This window comes from Dromaius novaehollandiae, chromosome 9 (genome assembly GCF_036370855.1).
Source record: "Dromaius novaehollandiae isolate bDroNov1 chromosome 9, bDroNov1.hap1, whole genome shotgun sequence".
Classification (NCBI taxonomy): Eukaryota; Metazoa; Chordata; class Aves; order Casuariiformes; family Dromaiidae; genus Dromaius; species Dromaius novaehollandiae.
The window spans coordinates 17657029-17667533 of NC_088106.1; positions in this window are offsets into that span (position 1 = coordinate 17657029).

Consider the following 10505-nt stretch of genomic DNA (forward strand, 5'->3'; position numbering starts at 1 on the left):
CCTTAGGGAGAGCTTCCTAAATGTCAAATCATTACTGAGGTACTCTATTAGCAATTGCCATGAGACAATGGTTTGTTCATGGTTTGTCAGTCTTTTATGACTTCAGCTCCTCTGAAATTAAGCTAACGAAACAATTTGCTAAAGAGACTAATATCTAGTTTTTTGAGTGAGCCAGCCCATGCATACAATTTCCTGTTTTCTTTGAATATGTGTTTCAGTGCTGTGCTTATGAATGCACACTAACCATTCTTACAAACTAAAGGGCAGACAGACATATCCTGATGTGTGCACAGTAACTGTGCCCCCCAACAGCGCGTTCATTCCTTTATTCGGAATGCCAGTGAATTCTTGGCACTCTGAAAAGAAGGCCTGTAGGGGACTACACATTGTTATTTGTCTTAGCATGCCATCGAAAATTCATCCTGGTTCACAATTATGTCTTATACTCTGGTCTCTTTTTGCAAAAATGACATAGCAACTTCTCATCCCCATTCTCATTTTCATTCTTTTCTGACAATGTAATATAAACATAGTTATTACAGTATTGCCATAGGAAATTGGACTCCTGACCTCACCTGTGTTGATACTGAGGAGGTTTACTTGAAAGCTACAGATTTAATATTAAACTTTCTGTATTAATGCACACAGCACTATTCAAAAAAAAAACCAAAAAAACAAAAAAAACCCTCACGTATTATTGTAAAGGAAGCATTGTGAATTTTGTAGCAGTGGGCTGTGTTTCCAGTCTGGAGTCCTGGGAGTCGGCTATGAAGCCATGCAACGCATACTTACATGCCTGGTTTGTCAGTCTTGGTCTTAAAATAAATTCACTTTATTATATGGTACAGATGGGCTTTATCCCCTCCATTTAATGTTTCCATTCATGAATGATAAACAAGAGAGGTAATCTTTTATAGGCCCAGGCTGCAAATTCAGTTCTGTGTATTTCTTATACTTTGGTCTCTGATGCAGAACAACTCTTAAAATCTACATGTTTGCAAGATACACATGTAGATTATTGAAATACTTAAATGCTAAGTAAGCATGTGTTCTTATATCCTGGGAACCCAGCCCCTCCCAAGTTAAATCTTTGGATAACTGTGCAATAAAAGATATAAACAAGAACTCCTCTGCTCTGGCATAAAATTGTAATTGGGAGGAAAGTCCTTACTTGACCGAGCTACCTCATTGACCCTGGACATTTTGTCTAAGGAAGGACGGCATATTGCTAAACTGGAAAGATTAGGCTTTGCATGTAATAAAACAAAATGGTATAAAAAAATAGAGGATAGAAAGAAGTGTTAGAGAGCTAAAAGGTGGAAACATGGAAACATTGCTGCCTCCAAGTGGCTGGCCAGGATTATGGAATTGCCTTTTTCCTGTTGGCTATGGGCAAAGTGCACTTTTGGTATGCAAGCTTGGGAAAAAAAAAAGTATACAACACAAATTTTACATCTTTACTTTTCTATAAACCAGTCATAGTTTAATAGTGTAATAATGTTTTTATCCTGGCAACTGGGTGGGCATCACGGGAAAAAATCTTCTTGCAATTCATTTCAACAGGACTTGGATCCATATGTATTTCCACTTAATGATGTTTATTTGAGGGTCTTTTTGCTCCGTGCAAACTACATTAGGTAAGTACTCTATTGCAGCAAAACTGTTTTGCATTTAAAAACGATGACGACAACAACAAAAAACTACTGGTAGTAGCCTTGATGCATTGCTTTGTAAGTCTTTACCGTAGGTATTGTTGATGGATTGATAGCAGAAGTATGGGGAATTTGGGGGCAATGCTAGTGACTGTGTTATCTTTCTAGGCATGTGTTTGACCCGTGATGAATTACATTCTCTAAACAGGGAAATTTCCAGTTTTGGACAGTTATTTTTAATGATTATGCTCCCAAATATCAGCTAGGACAGAAATAAGAAGTGCAGTGTAGGACCAAGCCATGCATCACTACTAGAGATGCTTCATGTATTTCTAGAACTCAAATGAATGTTTTGCAGGTCAGATCAGTCGGAGCTAGGGTTTTATGGTTTGTTTGTTTTTTACTTCTGTTTTTTATGAAGAACCTAAAGTGCCAAAATATTGTATTTGAAAAAGAGAAAGTTTATTTGCTTTGCATTTTCAGTGTGGGTATTTTGGTATTATACAGACAGTTGGATGTGTATAACGGGAGTAAAAAATATCATTTTTGAACTATTTTGCAGCTTCTTTTCTACCTGTAGTTTCATATAACTGTAGACTAAGGCTCAGAGCACCTAGGAACTTGGTAAGAGCCACAAATGATGCCTTTTCTATCCTTCAGCCATTACCTAGCACCAGTGCAGTGACACCGTGTCTGGAACCGTAATTTTCTCTCAGAAATAAACGTAGCGTTAGACAGCTCTTTAGTGTTTGTGATTCAGGGAACTTGTTTTAAATGTCAGGTTCTGAAACATTTCCACTTAAAATAATTGAGACTACCATGGTGATGGCAGAATCACTTCAATGTCCTGAAAATGCAACAGCTCCAATACAGACAACAAGTCTAGTGGACTCCAGGACAGGCAGGTTATTACTGAAACGAACTATGTGATTGCCGAACAGGACAGTTTTATCTCTGCCTTTATCCCTGCAGATAAAGGAATATCAAGGGCCTGATATAAAATGGCACCATCTAATGAAATGTCTCAGAAAAGCGATACCCCAACAGGAATCACTGGTGTACAACGTGTTTTACCCTTCTTGACACCAGTGCTGTGGCTATTGCCTGAGCAAAGTCAATATGCTACCACAGTTTGATTCCTTTGCTTTCTGAATAGATCCTAATTGGAGGCCTTTTTCTCTTTTTTTAAAGAGGCCTTTTCCTTTCAATGATCTGCAAGACACATGTCATTAATGATGCCCTTTAGTCCACCTACCTGGACATTTGCATGGCATTCATCATTGTAATATCAGACCACTACTTGCCCCATTAAAAAACATGAAATATGAAATGGTACTATGCTTTCAGTTGAGGAAAGCATGAATGGGTGTATTTTCTTCTTGCTTTTCTGAATAAAAGCAAGCGGTGCATGAGGAAATAACTTGAGAATTTCAGCATAATAACATTTAAGTAAGAAAGCAAAAAAGATGAGGTGTGGGGACAGGACTGGAGAGAAGAAAGGCTATGTAAACAGATAACGTATGTCTTATGAGAAGGTTTCTTCTGTTTGTGTAGAGAAACACAAGCAGGTGTGCTGATATGTGTGACACCTAAGTAAAGAGTACGTGCGCAATCCAGAAAAACTTTCATAAGCTAAAATTTTTTGCTTCCAGCTCCAGTAGTTGGAACCAGTGGGACATGCATGCTTGATCTTGATTTTTGTTTTTTCAACAGGAAAACTTATCTCTTCCAGTGAGTGTATGTGTGCAAATTCCATCTAGCTGACAGTTTGTTAGCAAAAAAAGGAGTGGTTATTATCAGAAAAAGAGATTAACCTTGTGTGTCACTTGACTTTATATTGACCTGTTGGATAAGCAGTGTTGTAAAATAACTTGTCGCGATTCCTACTTTTGCTCAGTCTCTTTTTACGTACTGGATGTGACACTTTTCAGAGTACAGTGTTTTAGTCAAATCATCACTGTCCTGTTTAAGGAAATTGGCCCTCATGTAATGAAGGGCTGAATGACTGTGAAGCTTGAGAAGAGGAAGAGGCTGACCATGCTGAGTCAGTGCAAAACCATTTGGTGACTTGAGCTAAAGAGGGCATCATGAAAACAGAAGGTACAGGAATCAGAGGAGGACACAGGGAGAATAAAATATTTCTCATGCAAGTAAATGAAAATTTTAAACTAACTGTTAAGTCTAATTGGCTCTTTACAAGTATATGCTCAGTGGAAAAAATACTGTGGACTTTCATTACAAAATATCTACTTGGTCATGTCACTGCTTTCTAACGCATTGCTGTTCAAGCTATAATGCTCTGTTATTTTTCTACTTCATGAATATCATTGATAGAAGATGATTAAGAAGGAAAAAAGTTTAAAATCTGCAGAGATGCTGAATGCATCATACAGTATTGATGTGCTTGGCACCGTGTGTGTGTATATATATGTAAATATAAATATATATATATATATAAAAATACTGCACACGTATGTAGGCTTGATTGGTGATCTTTTTACTCTAAATCATGTAATTGTAGAAAACTAAGGTAGAAGTCTTCAGTTCCTTTCCTGAAATACCTGCCTAGAAGAGGTCAGACTCCTCTCTTCTCCCTTTCTATCCTGGAAATTAAATTTTGTAAATAGTTTTATTGTTAAGCCTATTGTTTATATAGCAACACCATCTTAACTTGGTGGATGACATAGAAGAGTTTATGGTTTCAACACTATGGTAAAGCATTAAAACTACAGGTCTTTATTCAAAGTCCATTGAAATAAAAGTTAGCCTTAGGCTCAGGACATTAAAGCCTTTCGTCAGAAGTGTCCAAAGTAGTTGTGTACAGCTCTACCAGAAAATATTTAATAATATTTAATCAGAGAAAACAAATGCTGCATGGCATAAAAAGTTTGTGGTGCCTAGTTCTAAAGATATGGAAAAGACTAATGAACACTCATTTATATCCATTTAAGTGGAAAAAACATACTTGCAAATTCTAGGAAAGGTGATTGAAAGAGAACCATATAGAATCATTGAAAATTGTAGATACCAGTATTATTCCATGATAAAATGGGGTTTGTACCTCAGTTTTGGAGTCCTGATTAAGGAACCTTATGGCTGTGAAGGGCTCCAGAAATCAGCAGAGCCCACCTATGTAGACTTGTAGGGCAGGTGACCCTGTCTAACTTGCAGAACCTGAAACTAACCCAGTGTGGGATCCTATGCTGCAATCCTACAGGATGGGAAAGACCAACATCTCTGAGGTGTTAATGACCCTACAGCAGTGTGATCTGCCCTATTCCTACTGTGGACATGCAGCAACAGTTTATCATGTAGCCCACAGCTATTTAAATTCAGAATTGCTATAAATGCATAGAGCTGTAAGAGCTGACAACTGTCACTGCTCTGTCCCTAGTACCTATTTGCATTCTTGAAATCTTAAAAGAATCTGAGTGAGCATTTGGGGTTGTTCAGGGATGAAGTGGAGAAATCACCCCTGTCAGCATAGCCAGGACACAGGATACATACAGTGGTTGTGCTAGACTTCTTCTGCATTGTATGACAGCAAGCCTGAGGCCAAACTGGCTGAACATTGGCACTGGAAAACTACTGGAATCGTGTCTTTACAGCTGTCTTTAGAAGCCTTGCCATGATACGCCATGGGAAGAGGAGCGAAGCCTGCAGCGTGCCTGTTGACGTCTGAGGCTGCCACAGGTATCTTCACTCCTCAGCAGCACATCCCACAGGCCCGCATGGCTGTCCCCTGCCACATGTTGAGTGCCAGCACATTGACATACTGGGCACGTGTTTCAAAACATTTGTAACTGGGACAATGCCTCCAGCACTGTCTCCCTCCTGGTAGAGGGAAAGGGCATGACAAGAATCCTCAAATGCTGATTGTCATCTGGACCATGACCTCGCACACAGTAAGGATCATGAAAGTCAGTGGTGGTGACCGCATGGGTACAGTGAAAGCAGGTAACCTCAGGCAGGCACCTGAGCGCTACCAGATTCTCTGTGGTGGATACCTGTTTTGGGGAGGTTCTCATTGGGAAGTCTGACGAGAAGTCCACAGGCTGGACCTCACTTCTCCACCAGGGAAAGAGCAGTCAGCAGGCTGCAGGACACTAAGCCTTCCACCACAGCAAGGCGGGCAGAGCATGTGTCTCAGCAGGGCTCTAGCTGCTATAATGCTCTGCGGCTACCAAGCCACAGACCTGTCTCAGCTGGAAGATAAATTTCAGTCTTCTGCCAACAACTTCTACCAGCCTTCTGCCCTTGTGCAGGTGCTGTGGCTAGGCATCATCCAGCTTTGGCCTTGTAATTAGTAAGATATTGCTGAAGTGGGGTGGGGCAACTCCTTTGTTGTTAATAACCAGCAGCCCTATTATATTAAACAGTTTAATCAGGGATTGAATGTCAAATATAATTTATAATACCTTGTGAGGCAGCAAGCCAGGACTGCATGTAACAAATCTGACAATCTTGATTTAAGAAATAATAGGACTAAATTTGAATTTTCATATCTCCTGAAAATGTATTCAAGATTTCTAAAGAATGCTTCTGGACTGATTAGGTCACTACTTTGATGAGCAATCTCTTCCTGTGTAACTATTCCACACCCAAGATGATCCATATGAAATAAAATTTACTGCACATGATGTTGGTGGATAAGGCTGAATAAGATGAATAGGGTTTATATCTCATAAATCTTCTCCATTTTTCCCTTTCCTGTGTTTTCCCCTTCCCACCTTCCAGACCTCCCAAAATCTCACACCTGTCTCACTGTGAAAAGGAGTGCCTGGTACTACGTTTCCCTGATTCTCATTGCTGGCTAACTTGTAAATTCACCTTATAAACTCTTGCAGATCTAGTGGCTTTTCTATTTTTATAGCTTCTTAGTTATCTTATTTAATGAAATCCTCAACATCCCCAGCACATTTTTTTTCAGTTGAGCATTATACATTATATATGTTAACTTGGACTTTATTGCTTTTAGTAACATCCTGTTCTTAGCCTGTGTGTATGTCCATGTCTGTGTACTGCAACATTCTTACTCAGGCTGATAAAATAAATGAATGCCAGCGTATATCATAAGATAACCAGAAACAGTTCTGATTGATTGCAGTTTTTTCTTTATTAGTACCTCCTAGACAAGCCTAGGGCACTGCATTAAGAACAGCAAAGTTAAAGGATATTATCTTTTTGTAATACCTAATTAAAAAATAATCCAAAAGAATTCAAATAATTCTAGTATTCAAAGGACTAAAATATTGTAAATGGAAGTAGATCAGGGCCTGGGTGGTTTTGAATGCTCTTTGCTGCACTCAAATAAATTTGCCCTGGGGGTAGCATGAGCTGCAGGGGAAATGGAAATGGAGCTGGCAGGACTCGAGTGCAGCACCTCCCCTTGTTGTACTGAAAGGTTGCACCATTCACCATGCCAACAGACTAGTGCTAGGCATGGTTTGGATGGCTGCTGCTTATGCTCTTTATTTTAGGTAGCTTTTAAAAAGGGGGATGCTAATTCAAGGCCTTAGATGTCCTAACATAATTGATTTATTCTGATTCAATTTAGCTGGTTCTAGAGAAACTTGGCCAGTGAAATCACAAACGCTCTTTGCTGTGGAGAAAACATACTGGAGGGAGGGGAGCATTCAGTGAACACTGACACTTCATTGCTGCCAAAGGATCCAGTGTTATTAGTTGCCTGCTACAGTGCTGAAGTCCAAGAACTTGGCTGTGCAAGAACTTTAAAAGCATGGTTGATCCTGAACAGTGGAACTTCAGAATGCCAACTTCTATGCTTAAGTTGTCTACACGTGTCTTCAAGACAGGGCACAGAGAATCAACCTGAACAGGATTTCCTGAGGCGTTGTTTTAATTTTCCTTGTATTAATTATGCTTCTGGGGATAAAATCATTCCTATGAAAACGTTACCCCTAAATATCTGTTTGCAGCATCCCGTTAGCAGAAAACAGGATTTACAGAAACTGCATTTTAATCTCTTGGTATCATCGTTAATTCTAAAGGCTGTAAACTGTAACAGTCTATTTCTTTATGTTAAGTTGTTCTTTTCCTCTCTATCTCCTGCTTTCCAAGCCTAAAGCAGATTATGTTGGTTCATTTGCAGTGCTGACAGCCAAAAATGTGTATGAATGGCAACCGTAAAACTTTATTTACTCTTCTTTTCTGTCTAGCTAAGAAATTGGTTTGGCTCAAAAACATCTAGAAGCAAAGTCAAATATTGATCAATCATTTCTATTGTTGTTCAGTCTTTGTTTTTCCCTTGTGTTCAAATATCTTGAGAAAAGACTGATGATAATGGTTGAGAATTCACTGTGGGAACTGCTTTTCCTGTTTAAATGATTATATTGATTGTTAGTGACAGTCTGAGGAACTACATCACAGGCTGAAGAATGTAAAAATACGAGGACTACTGCTTTATACAATTTTAAATTCATAACTGTACAATCCTATTATCTGGATGCTGAGTTAGCAAAAATGCTCCAGTACTAAAACCATTTTTACCTAGTTTTCTTTTCAAAGGAAAACTCAAAAACAATTTGTTGGGCTGTAGGCTTGATGACTGACTTGATATAGCTAAATGAAATCCAATAAGTTAACAGTCCTGTTACTACAGTTACAAATCTTTAATGCAGAAATAATGTGTTAGTTGCCTCTTAGTTTCATGAATACATTTGTTTATTATCTTAGTAAAGGCCTAATAACTGAATCAAAAATAGGGGGGCTAAACTAGGGCTTGAGATTTCAGTTCATTTTTCAGCCTGTCGGCTATTAGTCTGATGGAACTTACTTGCCCCCATTCCACGTCTAAGAAATAATAACAGTAATTTATCTACTTTCAAAATGTTTAGATTTAAACTGCCTTTTACTACATCTCTGATACAGAGTGGTGGTGTTCTGATATTAGTCTGGTCACGTTTTATCAAAACTTCAATTTTACCTAAAGGTAAAAGGTTTCATTATTTACCTGTCTGCTTTCAAAACCTCTACTATTTTAGATATGATAAGTAGCATAAATGCTAAAAGGATAGTAATGTTTTGATTTTTGGCACAGGAACCTTTCTGTGCCTGATGAGAGGGAAGTGGGGAGGGAGAGAAGATCATTTGATTTTTGATTTCCCTGGCAGCACCCTTAATTTTGCACCTCAGACTTGACACTCTCTGTCAAGAAGGACAAATACTGCCAGCAAATCCTTCTCTCCATCTGCCAGGGCCACTTGCCTTTCTGAGTGTGCTTTCCAGGCTGTCAGCTCTGGACACGTGAATTGCATCTTCTGTGGGATCGTGTGTGTAGGCACATACAGCAAGCATGCTGGTAGTAGCGTTATTCTGTGTGACATGCAAACAGCGACTTTCTTGATGTTAAATGTAGCTATACACAGTTTGTGCTGCAAAAAGTTGATCAGCTTCTTGTATACACACGTAAGTGATTTTTTTCACATGTTCATTTACTCAAACTGAACTACCTAAGCTCTAGCAGACACAGAGCTGCTTGGGCACCGTCTTGAAGGGAGATGACAGTTGCTTTGATCACCACTACTAAATTTAGCAAATCGGTGTTTTGGAGACCTGTTTCAGGAGTTGAAGGATAGAAGGGGCATGATCACATTTCTGGTCTCATGTACCAAGGGATTTAGGTACCAGAGTCTGGAGGATCAGAAGGTGGAAGCTGAAGTAGTAGTATGTAAAATACTAAACATTATGAACTTTTGCAACATACCTAGAAAACCAGGCCAAGAATCTAAGAATGTTTCTTTTCAGTTAAACATGATAAATCTAAAGAATAAATTGCTAGAAGCATGGTCCATTTCTGACTTTTGAAGAACTTCTAGCTTCTCTTCCAATATTTCCCTATGGCACTGACTAAATATTCTGACTGGATGGAGAAAACAACAAGTTATCTACTCACATAACAAAAAAGTCCTGGCAGCCAGTCATACCACCAGTGATCCTTGCTGGACAAGAAAACAAGTCAGGTATTATTCTTGATGGCAAAGGCTGATGAAGACTGATACTTTACTTTGCATTGTGTGAAAGAAATGGTATTTCCTTTCTGCTATTGCAGGAGAACAGGTAAGCCAGACTTGGTCTGCTTTTTCAGCAACATTTCTTCCTACTGAAAAATGCTTGAAAGGAAAAGGAAGAGATATGCTGCTATCTCTGTTTTCTCTGATAAGATGAAATTGTCCTCATATAAAAGATGACAAATTCATCCCTACGTCAAGAAGTCATGTTTGGGCAATAGAATCCAAGTTTCTTTTTGAATGAATGTGAAATACTGTGGATCTATAAACAACATGCTCTTTGACATTGGTAACATCATAATGTGATTGAAAGTTCTTCTAAAGGCTCCTCCACTACAGAAGCAAGCTGAAGTACAGCTTGAGCATTATTCCTGTCGTGACATCTATTGAAACGTATGTTTAATGTAGGGAGGTAAAAACAGTGAAAACAAGCTGGCTGGTGGCCAGGAAGATGAGACTGTACACTGAACTGATGCTACTTGTTTCTGTCTGGCTTTTTTTTCTCTTTTTTTCTCTTTTACAAGGTTGACTTTACTGCAATCCAAAAAGGTTGCTACAATTTTTCTAAATGTATAGGACAGGTTTTCAAATACTTCCTGTTAGCACCATGGGCTGGTTTTGGTGATCTCAGGGAGACTTTGCAATGCACACTGTGCACCAAGCGACAACGTCGGTGTGTCAGTTTGCATCAGGACATGCTTTTGCAGCAAACCACACCGTGCTTTGCATGGCTGAGCTGTCGCGGGTCGTACTACCAGAACAGCATGAACTGGATCCCTCTCTGATGAAACAAAACCAAAGGTGCTCTCCAGGGGTGCCCCTA